At 37.5% G+C, this 8,953-nt stretch overlaps 1 pseudogene across 1 annotated transcript; it reads right to left on the reverse strand.

Annotated features, from left to right (window-relative positions):
* Window positions 1-388: 388 nt before the first annotated feature.
* LOC146484693 (uncharacterized) lies at window positions 389-8,447 on the reverse strand (annotated as a pseudogene). The gene is made up of 6 exons (XR_014863557.1): window positions 8,013-8,447; window positions 4,709-4,774; window positions 4,186-4,250; window positions 3,726-3,797; window positions 3,370-3,495; window positions 389-1,096 (listed from the first exon to the last, which is right to left on the reverse strand). The product of XR_014863557.1 is annotated as an uncharacterized LOC146484693 (transcript).
* Between the last annotated feature and the right edge of the window lie 506 nt (window positions 8,448-8,953).

Consider the following 8,953-nt stretch of genomic DNA (forward strand, 5'->3'; position numbering starts at 1 on the left):
TGCGGTGTTCATGATAATACCGTAAATATGATTCTTAGCCAATTTCGAACAACTAAACCCTTTGTCCGACAATAGTTAAAGGATAAATGAGGAAAAGAACTCAATTTCAGTGATTGCACGTTGCGTTTATTGTTACTGTTTATTGTTACTTGTTTATTGTTATTACGACTAATGCTATTCCGAGTCCAAGTGGCTCGTTTATAAGGAGAAATTTGGAGCTGGGAAATTTTCAGCGTACAAAGTTTCCTCAACGCACAACACTCGAAATCAAAGATGAATGCGGTGTTCATGATAATACCGTAAATATGATTCTTAGCCAATTTCGAACAACTAAACCCTTAGTCCGACAATAGTTAAAGGATAAATGAGGAAAAGAACTCAATTTCAGTGATTGCACGTTGCGTTTATTGTTACTGCATTTTTTCTACATCATGATGCAAAGATGCTGTCGAGTTCTCTGACTGCTTTACTTGCTCACTAACCCAGTAAAAGTAGATGCTCATCATCTAGTTTCTTTTATTTATTCTACTGTAAATCACGTTAGTTTAGTCAATCACTTTCATTTTTTCCTTGTTGTAGCTCAGTGGCAGCCACTGTAAAAGGCGAGCTTTCTTGCTACTTGGTGCACACAGCGCATGTAAACTCACGTTCGGCGACATAGGGACCACACGGGAGTGAGCCACATTGCCCTTCCACAGGGTACAGCAAGGCACCATCCTTGTTGGCTCGCTACCGGCAACGTACTCTGGATCACCGTCAACACAGATGAAGTCACGTGACTTCCTGTGGACAGCACGTTCAGTCATCAGGTACCCATGATACTCCTCGATCCAGCCAGATGGACAGTCATTCCGCGCGGGCATCATCAGCATTGAACCACGTGACTTGGTGAAGCACACAACGCAAGGTGCATCATGGTCATGGAGACTTTTCTTGAAAGGATCCCCATTGTACTGATTGACTTGGTACTCTGTACCGTACACATACGCCGAGCCCTGCACGCCGTTTTTATACTTGTCATACTTTGGATTGTTTGGAAGACAAAGGTAGTTTACTCCACCACCGTAGTGGTTATAAAACTCTCCACCCATTATACCTGATAACAGCAAGCAGAAAATTAGCATGAGACAATCCTGCCCAAATTACTCAGTATTCTAACTAGATTATCTAGATTATTTTGCTCCTTTTTTTCGCCAGAAATTAAATTTGCATTTTTGTAAATAAACTCAAACGTTTACGACCTTAATTATATTACTTTCACATTGAGTGAGTGTAATCCCTGCTACCGTTATTTGATATTGTGCCTAGCAAATGGGAAATTCACGACCAGCATGGATGCGGCGAATTCCAGGAGCACTTAACAGCTTGGGAATTCGCTAATTAGTTTATGTGACGCGGGATAAGTATAAAGATTTTGCTGGTTCTACTTATCTTGGGCAAAAATTAACAATGTATAATACCCCTTTACTGACTTGCTCCTTCTCTGACTCCGAATTCCATGTATGTGATTGTCCTCTTATTCAATTCTCACATTGGTTCATTATGATATACTTTTTTCCCACATTTATTGTATATAGATTGATATATGGATTTTACTATTGTAAATAGACACGAAATTTACTTTGACATTCTCAACTTAATTTTTCCATTCTCACGTACATTGCAGAATGTTTGCACTCCTTGAAACCTGGGCATTATATTTAGAATGTATAATCCATAATATTTTCATTTGCACCTTTTAAAACTAATTAGGGTTATCGAATGGCCTTGCGAGCACTGGCGAGCGTGCGAGCACTGTAGTTTTCTTCGCGAGCAGAAGCAGTGATCAAATTTGTCTTGCGAGTAGTGTGCACTTTAGAAAATACACCTGGGAAGCAGCAAGCACTTCGTAAATTTTCCGTTTCCAGCAAACTAGTTACCACTAATTTCATTGATACGTGACCCTCGAATAAAAACTCATGCGAGCATTTGGCGATTCGCTTTCGTCAATCATGCGCTCCTTATATGGTGTTATAGGAATGCCGCTCTTGTTTTCAAAAATATGGCGGCCACTGTGTAGCCTGGTCGGTCGACATGGTTGCTTCTTATTCTTCAAGTTTACGTTGGCGGGTGGTGTATTTGCTCGTGCAGGGGTTGAGCGCGAGCTATATAGCAAGACTTTTGAACATGGGTTTGACATTTGTTAAGAAAATTCGGAAAATAGACAGAAATACCTCCGCGGTTGATTACACAGCCCGGAAGGGAAAAGCAAGACAAATGGACGGTAAGTGAAAAAAGAATCGCATAAATCGGCATAAATAAGCGAGCATGCAGTAGATGACATTGATCGCCTTTTACCATTTACAGCACATGACGTACGTATTGTTTATAAGGAGAGGAATTGAACAATATCCAGGAATTTACGAAGATCATTGTTGACCGACCAGGCTAAACAGTGGCCGCTATATTTTTGAAAAAAAGAGCGTCATTCCTATAACACCATATAAGGAGCGCATGATTGACGGAAGCGAATCTCCGAATACTCGCGGGAGTTTTAATTCGAAGGTCGCGTATCAATGAAATCGGGGGTAAGGCGTTGTTTTTATTAGGATGCGAATGCGCCTATACTAATAGTATACGCGAATGGTCCCCCAGAATACGCAACACTGTAAGTTTTACGTCTTATCGTGATCCTGCAGGATATGGCATGTACGATTACCTTAACTTAATATGTTATTGTCATGTGCTTTCAAATGAACTTGACAGCCAGTTTAATTGAAATTCAGCACCATGCAGAGAAACACATATTTCTGTACCAAAAAACCCTACACAACACGATTTACGGAATTTCGAGCAATCCAGTAAACTTTAACGAGAATCCGAGCATGCGAGCAGTTGCGAAAATTTTGCGAGCACGAGCAAACGAGCACTCGTTTCATTTTTGCGAGCAAATCAAGCAAAGGCCAAATTCTGGAGGACCATTCGATACTCCTCTAATTCACGCCTTTATTGGTTTTGATTTGCGAAACTGTGTGATTGGTTAAAAACGAAATAGCGCCCATTTTGGCGCCAGTCACGTGTACATGCTTTGAGTTTTGATCCGTTTCTGGTTGGTTTATTGCTTATAAAGTTAAGTTTTGATTTTACAACACTCAAATGAAATCTGCTCTAAATTAAATAAAATGTTGTAATATTTTTCTCAATTGAAGTCCTTAAAAAAAGATTTTACAGTGGCCTGGTACATTTTCCCGTTTGTAGTAAACGTTTTCCCTGATACATTTACAATAAATTATTATTAATAAATTATAAATAATCATTACTAAGGCTTATTTTTTATACATTAAAATGCTTTTCAATGAAATTAAAGAAATCGTTTTGTAATCCTTGTACCTTTGTAGACAATATCAGCTCCACTAGGACATGTGGTTCTCCCCCAGCGCACATACTTGACCCCAGACTTCCCTGCTTGCCCTTTTTCGCCTTAAGATCCCTTTTCTCCAGTCCTCCCGACAGCTCCTTGGTCTCCTTTAGAAAGAGAAGGAAGCGTAAAAGACACTTGTTAACGTTTAGTTCAAATCCATGCTAAATGACAGCAATCCCCTAGTTTTCCCTAGTCCGTAGGTTAAGTAGGGTTGTAAAAACCTGATTTTAATTTACAATTCGAATTGTTGTTTCAAAGTTAACCCTTTGGTTAAGGGGATTACAGGATTTTCATTAATTATAACAAGCAACAGCTTTTGTTATACCTTTTGGTCCTGTTTTCCCTGGGGGTCCAGGCCGTCCCATCCGTCCCATACCATGATATCGACCATCCCTCACTGAAATAAAAGGAACAACAAGTGATCATGACCACATTGACAGACCTCTTTAAGTCTTCAACTGGCTGCTCTCAATTACATCATCTTTAATCTCCACTCAGTTCTAAACATATTTTCAAGTAATTTTACTTTGGGTCATGAGCCAGCCTCATTTTTCCACAAAAAAGCTTCTGTACACTGCTAATACACTGTAAAAGGTTACCTCTCATGGAAGCAGCTCCAACATATTTCCAATCAGTATTTTCTCAAGCCGATGCAGGCGACTCACGTCACAAAGAAGAGACCAAGTAAACATTTCGTCTTTGCTGTTATTTTCGCACTAAGTTAAAACAAAAACAATTTTTGAAGATATATAATACATATTTTTATTAATTTTCAGTATACCAACCAAGAAGGTAGGCCAAAAGCGACGAGTCACTGGATCGAAGAGGAACGTGCACCATGGCATCGAGTCTGCAGAAAGATCGTAAGTGGACAAATGTATTAGCCAATTAGAAACCTTTCACACTCAGATAAACACACCAGCATTGAAAGCTCAATAGTGAGCAGCACATTTCTCTGTTGTACGCAGCCCATCAGAATGTGTACAACGCCGTAAATAAAACCCTGAATTTTGACAGGACAACAACTTAACTATTAAGTAACAAATTATGACGATACTGTCTTTATAATGCTGCGAAGCATGGTTATAGCTTTAGGATGGTATGCTAAATGTGACCATTCATGATCAAATGAAAGATAAGAACAAAATGTTTGCACTAGGATGCTGCATTATAAATGTTTTCTTTTGAGGTTACCGTGACAACACGTTGGTTAAAATTAAACGAAAGATCAAACAAATATAGATATAATTAAAAGCTCACACAGTAGAAAATTATGAGTCCTTTCAGAGCCATAAAGAATGCAAGTACCTTTTCATGAACTTTGTCTCCATTTCTTGAAATCGTTTTTCCATTAAGCTTGTAGATTTGTTGTGTCTGTGACAAAAAGATACAACAGTTAAGGAACGGTCAAGCCTGAGAAGACAGCCACCATTTGCAGGACTAGGGATAATCTTTTTTACTTCTGATTCGTCATCCAGAGTTTTAACACAAAACGGAAAGATATATACGGCCTTAATGATTAAGTTTACGTTATAATTAGAGCTATTGTACAGCTAGGTATGATAAAGTATGTGTGACCCCATATAACATGACTTAATAAAGTTTAAAGTGGCGCTTTCCATGTGTCAGAACGGACCGGCCAGACTGGTTATTCCGGCTCACACTAAAGGCACCATTTTAAAGAACTGGATCCGATGCTGGTCGTTCGAGCTCGTTTTCTTTATCACAAAAATAAGAACTTAACAGGAACAAAGAAAGTGAGAAAAAAGAAGAAGAAAAAGGAGAAGAAGAAGAATGAGAAGAAGAAGAAGAAGAAGAAGAAGAAGAAGAAGAAGAAGAAGAAAATAGATAAAAAGAAGGCAAAAAAAGTAGAAGAAGAAGAGTGAGAAGTAAGAACAAATGAGGCAAACGAGGAAAAAGAACAAGAAAAATAAAAAATAAAAGAGAACTTAAATAAAAGAAGACTTAGTGAGAAATAAAAAAGGAAAAAATCGAAGAAGAAATTGAAGAAGAAGACAAAACGGAGAACCTAAGAAGAAGGAAAAGATTGAGAAAGAAAAAAGAAGAAAAAGAAGAAGAAGAAGAAGAAGAAGAAGAAGAAGAAGAAGAAGAAAAAAGAAGAAGAAGAAGAAGAAGAAGAAGAAGAAGAAGAAGAAGAAGAAGAAGAAGAAGAAGAAGAAGAAGAAGAAGAAGAAGATTGAAACAGAAAAAGAGAAGGAGAAAAAGGTAAAAACGAGTGGAGGCAGAGGAGAAGGAAAAGATTGGGAAAGAAAAAATAAGAAGAGGAAGAAAAAGGTAAAAAGGAGGGGAAGCTGAGAAAAAGGAAAAGAAATGGAAAAGAAAAAAAAGGAGAAGAAATAACGGCAAAAAGGAGGGGAAGGTAAGAAGAAGGAAAAGATTGAGAAAGAAACAGCAAAAATGAAAAAAAAGGCAAAATGGAGGTGAAACTGAGTAGAACTAAGAGAGAGAGAGAGACACAAAAAAAGAAAAACAAGAAAAAGGCCAAACGGAGGTTAAGCTGAGAAGAAGGAAAAGATTGTGAAAGAAAAAAGAGAAAGAAGTAAGGGAAGCTGAATAGAAGGAAAAGAGTGACACAGAAAAAAGCAGAAAAAGAGCGGAAGCTGAGAAGAAGCAAAAAATTAAGAAAAAAAAAAAAAGGATTAAAAAAAAAGGAGGGATAGCTGAGTAGAAGGCAAAGATAGAGAAAGAAGAGAAAAAAGAGAAGGAAACGGAGAAAAGGAGGGAAAGCTGAGTAGAAGGAAATGATTGAGAAAGAAAAAAAGAAAAACAAAAAGACAAAAAGGACTGAAAGCTCAGTAGAAGGCAAGGAGAGAAAAAGAAGAAAAGAAGAAGAAGTAAAAGGCAAAAAGGAGGGGAAACTTAGTGGAAGGAAAAAAATGACACAGAAGAAAACCACAAGAGAGGGAAACTGAGAAGAAGAAAAAGATTGAGAAAGAAAAAAACAAGAAGAAGATGAAAATAGAAAAAAAGGAGGGGAAGCTAAGTAGAAGGGAAATCTGAGAAGAAGGGAAAGATTGAGAAAGAAATATAGAAGAAGAAGAAAAACTCAAAAAATAGGGGAAGCTAAGAAAAAGGAAAATAGTGAGAAAGAAAAGAGATAAAGAAAATAAATGAAAATAGGAGGGGAAGCTGAGAAGAAGAAAAAAAATTGAGAAAGAAAAAAGAAGAAGGAAAAAAGGATAAAGGGATGGAAAGCTAAGAAGAAGGAAAAGAATGAGAAAGAAAAGAGAAGAAGAAAAAAGAAAAAGGGAAGGGGAGCTGGGAAGAACGAAAAGAGGAGGAGGAGGAGAAGAAGAAGAAGAAGAAGAAGAAGAAGAAGAAGAAGAAGAAGAAGAAGAAGAAGAAGAAGAAGAAGAAGAAGAAGAAGATAAAGAAGAAGAAGAAGAAGAAGAAAAGGAAGAAGAAGAAGACATAAGGGAGGGAAATCTGAGAAGAAGGAAAAGATTGAGAAAGAAATAAAGAACAAAAAGAAGAAAAAGTCAAAAAAAATATAAGCTAAAAAGAGGGGAAAAAGTGAGAAAAAAAAAAAAGAAGAAGAAAAAGGGAAAAAAAAGGGGGGGGTGGTACCTGAGTAGCAGAGTGAGAAAGAAATAAGGAAAAAGAAGAAGAAGAAGAAGAAGAAGAAGAAGAAGAAGAAGAAGAAGAAGAAGAAGAAGAAGAAGAAGAAGAAGAAGAAAAAGAACAAAAAGACAAAAATGCGGGAAAGCTGCACGAGTGGAAGGAAAAGGGTCAGAAAAAAAAAACATGACAAAAGGAATGGAAACGTAAAAGGAAACAAAAAAGAAAGAAAATATCATAAACAAGGGGCAAAATGAAGAAGCACTTAATAAGAACAAGCAAAGTAAGAAGAAAAAAAGGAAAAAAAGAAGAAGAATGCAAAAAGAAGGAGAAAATAAGACGGTTTCCAAGGGTACAATGCCTAATTAATAAGGTCTTTCTGTTACTTCCCGCTACTAAGGAAACCTTGAAAGAATGATTGACTAAGTTGACATCGTAACCTTCCCTCCTTCAAAAAGTCTAATTTGCTTATAACGTAGGGTTTTGGTTTATTTTTGCGCATATTTTACGATTATTGTAGCAAAACGTGTCTCCTAATGACCTGTTCAAATACCTGTATTTTTGCATATTTAAGCCAAAGAGAAAAGAAAGCGGATTTCAGTCCGTTTTCAGAATTCAAATATTGAAAGCTAAAACGTTCTTCATCTCTGGTGATATGATTTATGGAATTCACACATTTATAAGTTCAAAATGTTGCCTCATCAAAACGAGTCTTTCATCTTGGGAATAAAATAGTGGCCAATTTCTTTTATGCTCTAAAATAAATAGACAAATATCGCTCACACTGCAGTTAATAACAGGAAACTCTGATCTCAATTTTCTGTACATAACTCCGCAACTATTATTGATTCTCTTACACAGTGAAAAGGTTTAATTATGCTGAAGAACGGCAGACTGAGTTCATCGCAAATTCTTCACTTCATGTCAAACTTCTTTTCTTTTTTTAAAAAAAAGATATCAATATATTCTGCATTCTTATATCAGTTTGAATTAATTTGAAGTTGCAAGACTATGGAACCAACTGAGAGCATACCTTTCTTCCATGGCTTGCAGTCGTTTTTCCAACTCCGCAATAGTTTTAACAGCTCTTCGTTCGCGATGCAGCAAGGACTCCTTTCCGGCTGCTTCAGCGCCATCAGCAGAGACACGCTCGGAGTTTTGGACTTCTCCTCGACGTAATCCTTCCGGCGTTTCATTCAGGGCGGAGATGTGAACGAGAGTGGCACAACACATCAGTAACACGGCCACAAAACGCACGCCGCCGCGCGGAGTTACTGCTGGGGAAGACTTCAAGGGCTTTCCGTACATCGTAGCGTATCAAATTCAAAGACGAGAATAAAAACCTTCGTTCTGTGTACCGAAGTAGGGTTGTGATGTTAAGTCGATATCGAGGGCCATAAGGCTGAGAGATGGGCGAGAATTTTTTCGTGTATAAGTGACGTAAGCATCCATCGGAGCAAGAGACTGGCATGATAACTGTCAAAAATAACAAACGGAAGTAGTATTAAGCTATGGTTGAATTTTTCGCCTATTTTGTTCTTTAAATATATAAAATAATATCGAATAGACTGTGTACAACTCAATTGACATATTAGAAAAGACTTAAGTTGAATGCCTTCAATCAAATTGAATCAATCGATGCAAGACCAAGTTTTTGTCCACCATATTATTTCAAATAGCGCGCAGCTCTTTTGAATCGTTACAATTTTGTTGGACCTGTATTGATAGCTCTATTGTCCCAAGGTTAGGGTCCATTGCGTTTTTGTTTGTTCTTTAATTGTTCTCCGATTAATAATGTGAGGCGTTGCAAACGGTGAAGTATCATTTAGCTCTATTGTTTCTGTTGTTTGTCCATTGCTCCACTAAGGTTTTTTTTCAGCCGATCACGTGAGCCGTTCTAAGTAGCTGCCTGGCGGCCAATAAGTCGAGTGGCATTCTCTTTATTTACGTTACACCAAATTAATGTTCCTTCTT

This window comes from Pavona decussata, unplaced genomic scaffold, assembly GCF_977016875.1.
Source record: "Pavona decussata unplaced genomic scaffold, jaPavDecu1.1 SCAFFOLD_31, whole genome shotgun sequence".
Taxonomy (NCBI): domain Eukaryota; kingdom Metazoa; phylum Cnidaria; class Anthozoa; order Scleractinia; family Agariciidae; genus Pavona; species Pavona decussata.